At 37.3% G+C, this 15,821-nt stretch overlaps 1 long non-coding RNA gene across 1 annotated transcript; it reads right to left on the bottom strand.

Annotated features, from left to right (window-relative positions):
- Positions 1–9,085: 9,085 nt before the first annotated feature.
- On the bottom strand, positions 9,086–15,562 carry LOC121373642. Its single transcript, XR_005958109.1, has 2 exons — positions 15,495–15,562; positions 9,086–9,788 (listed from the first exon to the last, which is right to left on the bottom strand). It is a non-coding gene; the product is annotated as an uncharacterized LOC121373642 (long non-coding RNA).
- Positions 15,563–15,821: the final 259 nt, after the last annotated feature.

Below are 15,821 nucleotides of genomic sequence, written 5' to 3'. Positions count from 1 at the left end.
TTACACCAACAATACAGATTGAAGGAGTGAATCCTGAACAGATCCGAGCTGAGCAGCGAAAAGATGAAGGTTTGGAAAAATTATTTAAATTAGCAGAAGCAGGGGAAGAAACGCTAAAAGGGATAAACTTTTCAAAATTTGTAATTGAAAATGAATTGCTTAAAAGAAAGTCGCAGTCACCTAATGTTGAACATGGAAAGTTATTTGATCAACTTGTAGTACCAACGAAGTTAAGAGTCAAAGTGATGAGAGTTGCTCATGAAACAGTCTTGGCAGGACATATGGCTACACAGAAAACGATCAATAGGGTACAACGTCATTTTTATTGGCCTGGATTACAAGGGGATATTCGCAGGTTTTGCCAGTCATGCGATGTTTGCCAAAGAACAATTCCTAAAGGTAGAGTAGGGAAAGCTTTATTAGGAAAGATGCCAGTTATTGATGTGCCATTTGAAAGAGTAGCAGTAGATTTAGTAGGACCCATAGATCCGATGACTGACAAAAAGAACAGATATATTTTGGTTGTTGTGGATTTTGCAACTAGGTATCCTGAAGCAGTGGCTTTGAAGAATATTGACACCAGAACAGTAGCGGAGGCATTATTGGGAGTGTTTGGAAGAGTTGGAATGCCAAAAGAGATTCTTACTGACCGAGGAACTCAATTTACATCAGACATGATGAAGGAGGTATGTAGATTGTTATCTATGAAGCAATTAACAACCACTCCTTATCACCCCATGTGTAACGGCCTTGTTGAGAGATTTAACGGGACATTAAAATCAATGCTTAAAAAGATGTGTATTGAAAGACCAAAGGATTGGGATCGATATATAGCACCTTTGCTGTTCGCTTACAGGGAGGTACCACAAGATAGCATAGGATTTTCTCCGTTTGAATTGCTTTATGGTAGAACAGTGAGAGGACCAATGCAGATTCTGAAAGAATTGTGGACAGATGAAATAACAGATCCAGAAATAAAGACAACATATCAGTATGTCATTGATCTGAGAGAGAGGCTGGAGGAAACGTGTATGCTGGCACACAACGAGTTAGAAAAATCATCAACGAGATATAGAAAATACTTCAATTCGAAGGCGAAGGACAGACAGCTGAAGGTTGGTGATCAGGTATTGTTGCTTTTACCTAAATACAAGAACAAGTTAGAAATGATGTGGCAGGGACCAAACAGGATAGTAGAGAAGCTGGGAAGTTTAGATTACAGAATAAAGATGGACAACGGGAAAGTAAAAACCTTTCATGTGAATATGCTAAAGAAATATTTGGACAGACCAAAGGAAGAGAATAGAGAAAGGATAGAAACAGTTTGTGTAGCAGTAGTAGAAGAGGAAGTCGTTGAAGGGGAATGTACAGAAAAGTTAGAAGGGAAGTTGGGTATTGTATTACCATCGTTAGTTAAGACAGAGACATGGGAAAGATGTGAACTTTCAAGTGATTTAGATAGGAAACAAATCCAAGATGTGAAAGGTGTACTGCAAACATTCCAAGATGTATTATCAGATAAACCTGGAAGAACTGATCTGGAAACATTCAAAATAGAATTAACTTCTGAAGAACCTGTTAGATTAAAACCATATCCAATACCGTTTAGCTTGACGAAGGTAGTGAAAGAGGAAGTAGATCAAATGCTAGAACTTGATGTGATTGAGAAATCTCACTCAGCATATGCTAGTCCCATAGTGTTAGTGAAAAAGAAAGAAGGGACATATCGATTTTGTACTGATTATAGGAGATTGAACCAAATTGTTGTATATGATGCAGAACCCATTCCTAATATTGATGAATTACTCAGTAAAATTTCAGGAGCAAAATTCTTCACAAAAATTGATCTTTGCAAGGGATACTGGCAGATTCCAGTGGAAGAAGATTCGAGAGATGCAACAGCGTTCGTTACACCAAATGGTCTGTATCATTGGAAGGTAATGCCGTTTGGAATAGTTAGTGCTCCAGCGGTATTCTCACGGATGATGAGAACTCTATTGAAAGGTTTGAGTAATGTGAGAAACTACATTGATGACATTTTAATATATACCGAAACATGGGAGGAACATCTAGAGATGGTTGAGACAGTATTTAACAGACTGAGAGATGGAAAGTTAACTGCAAAACCGAGCAAGTGTTTGATTGGATTCAAAACTTTAGAATTTTTAGGACATATGGTGGGTAATGGTGAAATTGGACCAGAGGCAAAGAAAGTGAAGAAAATCATGGCAATATCTAGACCACAGAACAAAAAAGAGTTGAGATCATTTTTGGGACTCATTGGGTACTACAGAAAATTTATTAAGAATTTTTCAGAAATTGCAGCTCCACTAACGGACATGACTAAGAACAGTCAGACTAAAGTGTTACAGTGGACAGAGGGTACGACAGCAGCATTTAAAACACTGAAAGAAAAGATGTCAAGTGCACCCGTGTTGAAACTCCCTAAACTTGGGGAACATTTCACCATTAGAACGGACGCATCAGGTAATGGGTTAGGTGCAGTATTGATGCAGGAGAGCGAAGGTGAGGTATTTCCGGTGTTGTATGTTAGTAGGAAATTAAAGGACAGAGAAACCAGATACGCAACTATTGAGAAGGAGTGTTTGGCCATTGTGTGGGCCATAGGTAAGTTTACACAGTACGTGTACGGAGTGGACTTCACGTTAGAAACCGACCACCAGTCACTGACATGGTTACACCAGACGAGGTTTGACAATGCACGAGTGATGAGATGGGCATTGGCACTACAACCATACAGGTTTGTATGTAAGAGTATCCATGGTAAGGATAATGTGTGTGCCGATCTTTTAAGTCGATGCGGTGACAGTGGGGATATAGAATAGATTATCAAGGTTATGTAGTATCCTGTGAAGGATTAACTTTGACTTGCTGTGACTTGTGATTTTGGTTTTGTTAGATATTTTTATTTTGGGAAATAAAAATTTTAAGTAGGGGAATGTGTCACAAGTCAAGGGTAATCTGATTTTAATTGTATGAAAGAGAATATGTGGTTATATATTTTATAACATTTTTTATCATTTATACAGTATTTTAATTTATACGAATGAGAGAAGCATGAAGTATGAGTCATAGCTTGTATCTCACACGTGAAGCTGTCTTTAATTAGCAAGGTAGCAATTTGTATTATTGTAGCTTGTGGTATGGGTGAGTGATAGATGAGTGATAAGCTGACTGGGTGAATATAGTGTGGAACTGGGCTATTGAGTGGATGATTTGTCATTAATCGCTGAGAGAGAATCATTGAACATTCAGTTTGGGAAAGACTTGGTAGAAGTGTAAGAGACTTTGTGGAAGTTCGGGTTATTGTTTAACCGTAAGTAAATTAAATATTTTACACATGTATTGTGTTACAGAGGTGTGACATTTGAATGTTATTTTGGTCTGTATTTAGTTTGCTATATTAAATGTATATATTTAGCAAATGCTCAGTGTAACTTGTGAAATGCGGACATTGTGTAAAGTAATGAAATTGTTTGCTATATGTATTTATGTGTTTATTAAATGTATAATGTGAATTGAATTATGCACATGAAGTAAGTTGTACGTGTTATTAACGTATACGTTGTGAAACCTGTATAATGTGGACATGTGTGAAATGATGAAAATGATTGATGTATGAAGGGTATTTAATATTGAGGTTTTGCATGATAGTAATGGAGTGTATATTGTTTACAGCAGCTTGTGTGGTATCTGTTGAGACCAACAACGGGATGAGCAGCGAGGGGCAATGTTAGAGTTTGACCAGGTGATTGGGCTGCGGAATTATGTGAAGAAGGGACGAGGAAACTGACGTTGATGTTAATTCATGGAAGTTGGGTACAGCTGAAGTGGAAATTGAAGTTCCACATGTGGGCTACTTATTAGCCATGATGTTGTGGTGGTGAATAACAAGTGTATTGTTATCGTGCAGCATCTCGGTGAATAACAAGTGTATTGTTATTGTGCAGCAGAAACATATTGTGTAAATATGGCTGTAGTATTTAGAGCTGATCTGAAATGGAGGGTGCTAACTAATGTTAGTACATAATTTAGTTAGAACAATATATGTATATAAAAGTTGATCACGAGGAAGTGAATCATAAGGATTGTGGTATGAACTGAAACATTTTATATTGAACTGTGTGGTTTTAGTATATTATTTTGTGTGTTGTGATACGTGATATTTTTATATGAAATTATGTGTAAAGTGGTGATAATGTATGTTTATTATATATGAGAAGTGTGAGTGTTGAGGGAGTGCTGGTGATTAGTGGTATGTGAGAGGGATATAATTAGGGTTAGTAAGTAGGAGTGGAGAATGAATGTGATTGTTATTTGTGTGCTGTAAATAAATGTAATATAATTTATTTGGATTAGTGTTGTTTCTTTTAGTTATTCAATCACTTGTGACGCAGAGGGGAATTGAACCAGTTGTGTTTGATAGAGGGGATTTACCTGGTAATAGACAAGAGTTAATTCTAGAGCAGGGGGCTGATCCAAGTTTGTTGGCAGCTCGCACTACATTGTTAACTAAGGGTGAGATGAAGGATCAGATGTCAGGGTATTATATGGACATGGGAGTGTTAATGAATAAGAGTGTGGAAAAGGTTGTGCCTGATAGTGAGGAATGTGTGACAAGATGTAGAATTGTGGTGCCCTCTAAGTACCGTCCGTCATTGTTATTGTTAGCACATGAGGACGTGTTTGCTGGCCACTTAGGGCGGAATAAAACTCATAGTAAACTTGCCTCAGAGTTTTATTGGAAGGGAATGTTTGCAGATGTCAGTAAGCATTGTATGTCATGTCATGTGTGTCAGGTTGTGGGCAAACCAAATCAGCTAATTCCTCCCTATCCCCTGCAGAAGGTTCCCATAGTTGGGGAAGCCTTTTCAAAAGTGTTGATAGATGTCGTGGGGCCATTACCGAAAACGCGTTCAGGCAACCAATTCTTGTTAACAATTATGTGCTTAACTACGCGTTTTCCAGAGGCGATTCCCTTAAGGAAGGTTACTGCGTCGGTTGTAGCTAGTGCGCTGCTTAAGTACTTTACGTACACAGGTTTACCAGGTGAAATTCAAAGCGACCGGGGTACGAACTTTATGAGCAAGTTAATCCAGCAAGTACTGTCTATGTTAGATATACGACAGATTCGTTCTGCTGCATTCCACCCTGAGAGCCAGGGCGCCATGGAACGTTTCCACCAGAGCATGAAAAGTATGCTCCGCTGCCATTGTTTCGACAATGGTACTGACTGGGACCAGTCAATTCCTTTCGTGTTGTTCGCAGCACGGGATGCTAAGCAAGAATCCTTAGGATTCACCCCATTTGAGTTGGTCTATGGGCATTCAGCCCGAGGCCCTCTCAAATTGGTAAAAAATAGTTGGTTAGACAAGGATAATGCCGAAAACCTGCTGATTTATGTAGGGAGAGTTAGAGATAGGTTGTGGCAGGCGACCGAACTGGCTAGGAAGCATCTGAGCTATGCTCAGAGCAAAATAAAATCAGTGTTTGATAGGAAGGCTAAGAGTCGGGAATTTAAACCAGGTGATAAAGTGCTGCTGTACCTTCCCATTAAACGGGGTTCATTACAGAACCGGTATTTCGGTCCCTATGTTGTGCACAAACGAGTTAATGAGACAGGGTATGTGATAAACACTCCTGATAGGGTTAGGAAAAGTAGGTATTGTCACATCAATTTGCTAAAAGGTTATTTTGACAGACTGCCGATAGTTCCAGTGTTGCCTGTCCAAATTGAGAGTCACTCAATTTCCTGTGATGACGTCAAGACTGCGGAGATCAAATTAACCAACAGCCAGATTCTAGCAGACTTGAGTTCCTATCTACAGCACCTTGACAGCCCCCAGCGAGCAAAGCTGACTACGTTGATACAAGACAATGTTTCCATTTGTCAGGACTTTCCAACGGTTACCAATACCTTAATCCAGGATGTGCGCTTGGAACCCAACGCTACACCGATTCGACAGCATGCCTATCGGATAAATCCTGTAAAACGTGCGGCACTAAAAAAAGAGATAGATTACATGTTGGAACACGACATTCTGGAACCATCAAACAGTCAGTGGGCATCACCTGTTATTCTGATTCAAAAGGGAGATAACAGTTTCCGGGTGTGCGCTGACCTACGTCGCGTGAATCAACTCATCAAGGCAGATGCCTACCCTCTACCCCGCCTTGACGATTGCATCGACCGAGTTGGACACGCGCAATACATCACCAAATTGGACCTACTGAAGGGTTTTTATGCCATTCCGTTAACGGAGGAAGCTAAGGACATTCTGGCGATCATCACACCTGACGGCCTCTTCCAATTCCGAGTAATGCCGTTTGGGTTGAAGACTGCCCCTGCTGCCTTTCAAAGGATGATGAACCGGGTGTTATCTGATTTAGAAAACGTCAGTGTGTATCTGGACGATGTGGTGTTAGCCACCGACACTTGGGATGAACATTTAACCGGGTTACAACTAATATTCAGTCGGCTACAGAAAGCTAACTTGACTGTGAACCTGGGCAAATGCGAATTCGTGAGAGCTTCAGTGACCTACTTAGGTCATACTGTCGGACATGGTTGCGTCGCCCCACTGCAGGCCAAGACACTAAGCATCAGCCAGTACCCTGCACCGACCAATCGTCGTGAAGTTCGCCGGTTCCTTGGCATGGCCGGTTATTATCGTCATTTCTGCGCTAGATTTGCGACGGTAGCGGCCCCCATCACCTCGCTGCTAAAGAAGGAAACGAAGTTCCAGTGGTCAGATGAATGCGAGAAGTCATTTAACCGTCTCAAGCAGATGCTCTCCTCGTTTCCCGTGATGGAAGCACCAGACTACCGAATGCCGTTCAAGCTAGCTGTGGATGCAAGTGACGTGGGAGCTGGAGCTGTGCTGTTCCAGGAAGACGAAAATGGACTGGACCATCCTGTAAGTTTCTTCTCGAAAAAGTTTGACAAACACCAGGTGAACTATTCCACTATAGAGAAGGAAGCTTTGGCCATGGTACAAGCTCTGAAGCATTTTCAGATCTACGTGAAATCGGCAGTGCACCAAGTGGTGGTCTTTACTGATCATAATCCGCTTACTTTCATTCACAGAATGAAAGCCTCCAACCAGAGAGTTTTGAGATGGAGTCTTCTTCTGCAAGAATACCCAATTACCATTGAACATATCAAGGGCACATCCAATGTAATCGCTGATGCCCTGTCCCGAAGTTGAACGTTGTGATAATGTGTTGACACTCTTTATTTCTGTTTTGTTTATATATATTTTATTTGTATACCAGGGACTCAGAGACTCAGTGTGATTACTGGTAGTCACCTTATTATTACATGTGTTATAAATGCCCGTATGCGTCGGTTAACGCACCTTTTTGTTTTAATGTAGTATATTTCCCTATTCCTAGAGTAGAGGAAATATCCCTTTTGAGGTGGGGGTGTGTCACGGAACATGCTCTTAAATTTGTTTCGCCTGTGGCGATTTTAATTGTGTTAGAGGGCCGTGTGCAGTTTATTGCCCGTAGCCCAGATGGGCAACTTGTTACGTAAGACTTCTGCGCGACCGTCCTCGATCGGTATGCCTAATACACACCCTCAGCCAGTTGCGGAGGCCATGTGGCTAGTAGTTATGTAATATCTCCGGTAGTGCTGTTTATGGCCAGGAGATTGCTCGCGGTTGGCAACAGCCAGACTGACGATCAGAGAGAAATATACCGACTCTAGTAGATGTAGAATAGGAGATGATACGTGAGGTACCGCCTTGTACCCCCAGGCAAAATCCTGATTTATAATAAATAGCTAGTGTTTTAGAGATATCGAGGAGAACGAATAGGAAGGCTCCGAGGGAACGTTAGTCCGTTTGGACTTTGGTAAATATATTTTCTGCTCTGTGTATAACCTTGATGTGATTGATGTGACTTTAAATATTTTAATACTGTATTATACCAATATTCTTTAGACAGTGTCTTCGGTCATCTGACAAAGTAAATCGTAGACTTTTTGTTCTAACATTATACAAGTATTTGGTAATATAAAGCTTAGCCAGTCATCCTAGCGGACCTAGGTACACTGTAGGTTATTGTCTTTATTGTGATAAGTATTAATTCTGTGTTACAAGATTACTGAAAGAGTAGTTAAGGGTTAATTAAAAATTAACCCGTTAGGAATAGAGCTGTAATTCCTTTATTAATTAAGTTCCCCTGCAAGCGTTTCTAAATTATCACACGTTACTGAACGAGTAGTAAGGGTTAACTAAAAATTAACCAGTTAGGAATGGTGTTGTAATTCCTTTATTAATTAACTTCTCCGGGAAGCGTTTCTCAATTATCACACGTGTGGGTGTGGTGTAACGGTGAAGTGATTCGCATATTGTGTAACTAGACACCTAGAGATTAACTAATTAAGTGATCAGTTCTGGGTTGTTATTATTGCTGTTATTAATTAACTACTATGGCTGTACATTTGTCAGCGTAGATTAATACAGATTCCAAAGTGTATTGTGTTTTTGTTGTGTTTTCTACAGAACTAACGTGCTATAATAATATATACTTTCTATAAGATCGTATCTCTGATCATACCTAGACGAGCCATACTAGAGTTTAACAGCCTGTTACAGAGAGATCTAATAGATATGAGTACAGCTCAGATCATGGGTACAGAAACTGTTACACCTAGGTCAAATATTAAACTTTGCACAAATCATGTGAAATGACACTAATTTACTGACTGATATCTAAACTATGTAGATTTATAACTTGCAGATCAAGAACATAAGAATTTTGCTCTTGACGGAGCATTTCATAGCAAGACATGCATATCTTTTGCTCATAACATGGTGTCTTGTGATGCATAGTAACTGACAATAAATAAGGTCATTTCACAATTAAACCCAAAAACAAACATGAATAAGTGGAAGACTATGTGAAGACACCAAAAAACCCAAATTGTGTATAAACTTAAAGTTTAGAAGTGACACTGTAAAATAGACACCGTTATGAGCAGCAGATTAAAAAAAAAAAGTTTCCAGGTAAAGAAAACTAACACCATTGGACATATACAACAATGAACACAATATGGTACATGGAAATAGATTTATTCATCATTTATGATAACCCAAAATCAATAGCACACATTGAAGTAGAAAGACTATTTCAAATCACCTTCTGCGCATAACACAGACACTGATTATGCCAAAACACATCATAAAACACTGCAAATCATACTGATGTGACCCCATTTGACAGAATGACTTAATCATTCCTAGGATGTGTTAGCTTGTCTTGAGTAATAATAAAATAAAAAAAATACAATGTACTAGTATATATATGCTATAGACTTGTGACACAGAAAACCATAAAATATGTTTTTAAAAACTGAATCTTTGTAATATTTCGAGTTCACTTTTATAATGAATATAAAAGATTGGAAGTAGAAGCTCTGTAAATATACTCAGCAGGATAATATTGCCTCTCAGTTAGTGTTAAGTTATAACATCTTACTTTAATGATTGGGAAAAAAAAAAACAATAAACGAAATATGAGGAAAAAATAGTTGGCATTCACTGGAATAAAACTTGTAATTTTATCATTGGGATCCAATACTAAACAGAAATCATGTAGGCAATTTGTGTCTTTAAAAGAAATCCTTGGAACAGGCATAATGTCCAGGATCTTATTGGAGAAAAAAAAAACGAGGTGTCCAATACATCAGACATGACATAGTGCTGCCCCATTTTCCTCAGGAAACGCAGCTCTGTTCCATCGTCATCAACACTTTCAACCTGCAAAATATGAAAATGTCACATTATATAACAAGCTTGTACAATGTACTGACAAAATGTAAACAGAAAAAACTCCACATTTATTTCATGTTTGTGCTGTTGCTTCTGTTGTTTATCTTACAAGGTTTGTTGTCAACATCCAAATAAATTTTCATGAGGTTTAAATAACTAAGTAATTTAATCCAAAACTTAAATCTTTTTTGTACATTCCATAAAGTTTTTTTTGGCACAAATGGCAAAAGGGGGTGAGGGGGTTAGGATCGGTCAGGTAACCCGAGCCACACATATTATTTAATTTGGTCTAATTGTATTTTACTTCCAGGTTCCTTGTAATAAAGTGTTAAAATGTAAAAAAACAAACACTTTAAATGGTTAACATAAAATGATACCTAAAAGTTATGTTTATAGATAAAACAACTAAGTCAATATTTTTTGTAGCATTTTTTTGTTAAAGTTTGTGGTTGCTATGGTTATGAAAATGCCTGTATAAATAGCCAACGAAAAGATGGATTTTGATTATTTAAAGTTTTTTCGGCCATAACAAAGACTAACTAAAATAATCCTCAAAAGACTGTTCAGACATCTGCTTAAAACTTTTCTGTTCAAAGATTTTGATTACCAAATAGAAGTACATCAAACACAAAATAAAAGAACTTTAACCCTTTTTTGTTTCACCATCAAAGACTACAAAGAACAAAGTGGCTAGTCTTGTTAACACATCTTTTAGAACAGGTGGCAATTAGGGGCAATAAAAATTCTAAAGGTAGACACAGGTGGGCCACACGGGTGGGAGGTGTTACTATACAATACATTCAACCTCACTTTGAATCTGTAGTATCAAAAGGATGTGGATTATCACATTGGTGATAATTAAAAGTTCAAAATATTTCAAAAGACAACATAAAAGGCTTTTTTCTAAGCTTTGTACTCTTGTACTTCAACAAATAAATAGAGTCTGTGTTATGAGCAGCATGCCATGAGTTAAAATTTACTTATTTATTACAAAAATTAGGCAGATATATTTCAAGCACTATTTCATTAATGTGGACCAACATAAAGCTGGTTTAATTAATTAGGCACATTGATTTGCAAACAATCACTTCAGCTCATAACAAAGGTTCCAAAAATTAAAATAAAATGGGTGTCTGTGTTATGAGCAGAATACCATGAGTTACAATTGGGTTAAAATTTGCTTATTTATTACGAAAATTAGACAGATATATTTCAAGCACTATTTCATTGATGTGGACCAACATAAAGCTGGTTTAATTAATTAGGCACATTGATTTGCAAACAATCACTTCAGCTCATAACAAAGACTCCAAAAATAAAATAAAATGGGTGTCTGTGTTATGCGCAGAATACTATGAGTTAAAATTGGGTTAAAATTAGCTTATTTATTACAAAAATTAGACAGATATATTTCAAGCACTATTTCATTAATGTGGACCAACATAAAGCTGGTTTAATTAATTAGGCACATTGATTTGCAAACAATCACTTCAGCTCATAACAAAGACTCCAAAAATAAAAATAAAATGGGTGTCTGTGTTATGAGCAGAATACCATGAGTTAAATTGGGTTAAAATTTGCTTATTTATTACAAAAATTAGACAGATATATTTCAAGCACTATTTCATTAATGTGCACCAACATAAAGCTGGTTTAATTAATTAGGCATGTTATATGCAAACTATCACTTCTGCTCATAACGAAGACGAGATTCTAGTGGTGAGAGAATGACCATCAAAAATGCATTTATCGTCATAAAATTTATCACAAAGTGTCTCAAGTAAAAAGAATAAATATTAACAAAAGAAATACTAACCTTCCATTCGTGTGCACTGCTCGGTTATCAACCAAATTGAAGAAAAACGTCCCTGGATCAAATTGTCTTCCGCTCATAACATGTGTCAAAACCAACAGACACGAACGCAGATCAAGCTCTCTTTGTAAATCACAACGTGCTTGGCACAAACCAATGACGAAATTTAGAACATATCACAATTTTACCCAAAGTTGCAGCATGTGTTCTTTCGCTCATAACGCACAGGACACCAATCACTTGCGAGCTATATATATGACCATAAATTACGTAATTTTACAATCACAAATCTCAGTTTTTCCCGTGTACAGTACTAAAGTGTACATATTAAGCCATGTGGTCTTTGTGACGAAAAAACACTTTGTTGCAGTAGATACATGCGTCATCTAGCATTAATGTAAATAAGACACTAATGGTTATGAGCGGAATGTAGATTTATCGCAAGTAAAATCATGCAATTTACTTAAATATACATGGAAACAATTTAATGAGAAAATAACAAGAGTATTTATCTTATGTTAGGTGGTAGTTGTGGTCTGTATATTGCTTTTGTACATGGGGCATTTGTTGATCAAAATTTGTAGTCGTCATGATGTAACAAAATGGCCATGGTTTTTACCCACTATTACTGTCGTTTTAGCTTTTTCCTGAACTTGGTGCAAACCAAACATAGCAAACTTTGCTCTTACTAGGTTCTATAAAGTCTTTCCTGGACATAGCTGTAAAAGCAACTTTGAAAAAATTTACATATCCTTTGAAAATTGATTTTTTGTTCCACATACACTCAGTGTACCCATGATCTGAGCCGTACTCATATACAAGTAGGAGAGACATTTTGATAATCGTGTTTTATTCGGTTACGGGAATTATAGAATCCACGTGACGCTATTGGTGAATTGACATTATATCTCCCCACTTGACTGTTAAAACTCGCCAAGTGTTGACTATTGGTGAACTGACCATATATATATCTCCTCATTGAACTGTTAAAACTCACCCAGTGTTGACAAACTACATGCTGATTATTGGTGAATTGAGCCCAATGAACTGATAAAACTCACCCAGTGTTGACTATTGGTGAATTGACCTTATATCTCCCCACTGAACTGTTAAAACTCACTCGTTGACGAGTATTGGTGAATGGACCGTACATATTCTCACTGAACAGTTAAAACTCACCCAGTGTTATGAACTGACCTTATATCTCCCCACTTAAAATTCAGTGTTGACTATTGGTGAATTGACCCCACTGAAGTGATAAAACTCATCCAGTGTTGACTATTGGTGAATTGACCACATATCTCCTCACTGAACAGATAGTTAAACTTGCTCACTTGGGGCCTGGACCACACTTTCTACAAAAAAGTTATTTGAGGGTACATAAGAGACATAAAACAGATGATAAATGGCCTGTAATTGTAGCTGGTTATGGGTTTGAAATCTTTTGAAATAGGACATTTCAAAGTTTGTTAAAGTATGTCATGTTTAAAGGGACAGACCCTAGTTTTTAAACATTAAGGCATATTTGTTTTTACCTAGACCCTAGTTTTTAAACATTAAGGCATATTTGTTTTTTTACCTAGACCCTAGTTTTTAAACATTAAGGCATATTTGTTTTTTTACCTAGACCCTAGTTTTTAAACATTAAGGCATATTTGTTTTTACCTAGACCCTAGTTTTTAAACATTAAGGCATATTTGTTTTTTTACCTAGACCCTAGTTTTTAAACATTAAGGCATATTTGTTTTTACCTAGACCCTAGTTTTTAAACATTAAGGCATATTTGTTTTTTTACCTAGACCCTAGTTTTTAAACATTAAGGCATATTTGTTTTTACCTAGACCCTAGTTTTTAAACATTAAGGCATATTTGTTTTTACCTAGACCCTAGTTTTTAAACATTAAGGCATATTTGTTTTTACCTAGACCCTAGTTTTTAAACATTAAGGCATATTTGTTTTTTTACCTAGACCCTAGTTTTTAAACATTAAGGCATATTTGTTTTTACCTAGACCCTAGTTTCAACCCATAAAAATAGACATTAAATTTGGTTAATTTACAAACCTGTAACAAATGTGGATACAACAGAGTGAAAGAAGTTTTAGACTTAGAAATACCCTTAAAAATAGACTAAAACGCGACTTCATAATCATTACTTCTCAGACGCACGTGCGTTTCTAAAAATATGAAAAATGAATTTAATGGTATTAGAAACACCAGGAAGGCCAGAAACACTTTGGTTGTATGGAAATGGATAATCTAAACAATAAAATATAAGTAATATTTCATTTCAGTGATCATAAACAGATCTAATAGTGAAAAATATACCATAGTGTTTAAAAAATAGGGTCTGTCCCGTTAACACCACCACGAGAGCACACAGATTAATTAATCATAGGCCACTGGATGTCACACATTTGGTAATTCTGACTCATGGTCATCAGATGAAAAGTGTTACATTTTTCGTAATGCAGCAAGGGATCTTTTATATGCACTTTCACACAGATAGGAAAGCACAAATTTAATTAAAATTAGCTCCACTATTACATGTGGATCTATAACAGCAGCCCGTTGAAGCTCATGTCCAGTTGACTTTTCATTCGACCAATCGAAACCTTACTTGCAAAATCATGCCAGTGATTTGAAAAGAATTTGAAAACATTTGGGATTATGCCAAGGGTATACGAAATGATTCGGATCAATTACGAAGTATGCCGGAAACTAATTGCAGTATAAAATTTGTTTCAAGACGGAAAAAAAAAAAAATCTGTTTATACTAGTATACAATCCAGAGTTTGTTACTGCACTTTTCCCCCTGTTTTTTCAATGTTGAAATAGACCAACAAGTTCGCCTATTCAATAAATAGTCTATTTTTGGAATTTGTATGCTCCCAAATAACGCTATAAAAGGCAAAGTGTAATTCATCGATATTAAAATTGTTATTTATAGATGAAATGTCACCTGGACATTGGAGTCCACACACTGCTGTTAGATCTACTGGTAGACCCATGCAGTAGAGCTAATTTTAATCAGATTGGGAAAGCACATACCACAGCCTTTGACCAGTTGTGGGGGATTGGACGTAGTTCAGTGGTACAGCACTCGCCTGATGTGCGATCGATCTAGGATCGATTCCCGTTGGTGGACCCATCGGGCTATTTCTTGTTCCAGCCAGTGCTCCACAACTGGTGTAACAAAGGCTGTGGTATGTACTATCCTGTCTGTGGGATGGTGCACATAAAATATCCCTTGCTGCTAATCAAAAAGAGTAGCCCAAGAAGTGACAACAGTGGGTTTCCTCTCTCAATATCTGTGTGGTTCTTAACCATATGTCTGACACCATATAACCTAAAATAAAATGTTTTGAGTGCGTCGTTAAACAAAACATTTCCTTCCTTGACCAGTTGTGATGCACAAGAAAAAAATCCAATCAGTTGAATGGATCCACCAAGCTGGTTCGATCCTGCGATGCAAGCACCTCAAGCGAGCACTCAATCGACTGAGCTTAATCCCGCACCCCTGCATTTCACCTCTTTGATAAATTTCAAACAGAAATGCTCTTACTTCTAAAAAAATTTCTAAAAATTCTAAAAATTTATTCATTAATTTTCAAGATTTTAGGGTACATAATTTTACCCTTCGTACCCTCCAGGAGAAACCCATGGTACTGTGAGGTAATCCTACAACTAATCCACTACAACACCAATGATAGTCCATGATAAAAATGTAAATGGAACTCGGGCATCTCAAAGTTTCAAGAATTACGACAGTTTTGTTTGTGCATGTCTAATTTTGTGTCATTTATTTCTTGTTCACACAAAATTTAGGGCACCATTTACATCCATGGACATAATGGGTTAAACCAAAAGGAAATGACTTACCTGAATATATTCAGTCCTGGACAGACAGTCCACATAGCTGATGTGTGTTCCCCGGACAGCGTGCTTGAACCTTAATTGGATATAAGCATAAAAACAACTATAAATGAATGAATGAATAAATGAATTTATTTTTGCATAATTCATGTATGGGTATTAAAGTGTTCTATTCCTAGAGGCGTACAGACCAGCGGTACAGCATTCACCTGATGAATGGTAGGGCTAGGATCAATTTCTGTAGATGCATGGGCCTATTTCTCATTCGATTCAGTGCACCACAACTAGTAAATCAAAGGCCATGGTATGTGTTGTCCTGTCAACCTGTGGGAT

The sequence above is a fragment of the Gigantopelta aegis genome, chromosome 5 (assembly GCF_016097555.1).
Source record: "Gigantopelta aegis isolate Gae_Host chromosome 5, Gae_host_genome, whole genome shotgun sequence".
Lineage (NCBI taxonomy): Eukaryota > Metazoa > Mollusca > Gastropoda > Neomphalida > Peltospiridae > Gigantopelta > Gigantopelta aegis.
Note: the sequence above shows the minus strand (reverse complement) of the source record. Positions and strands in the feature narration are given on the sequence as shown.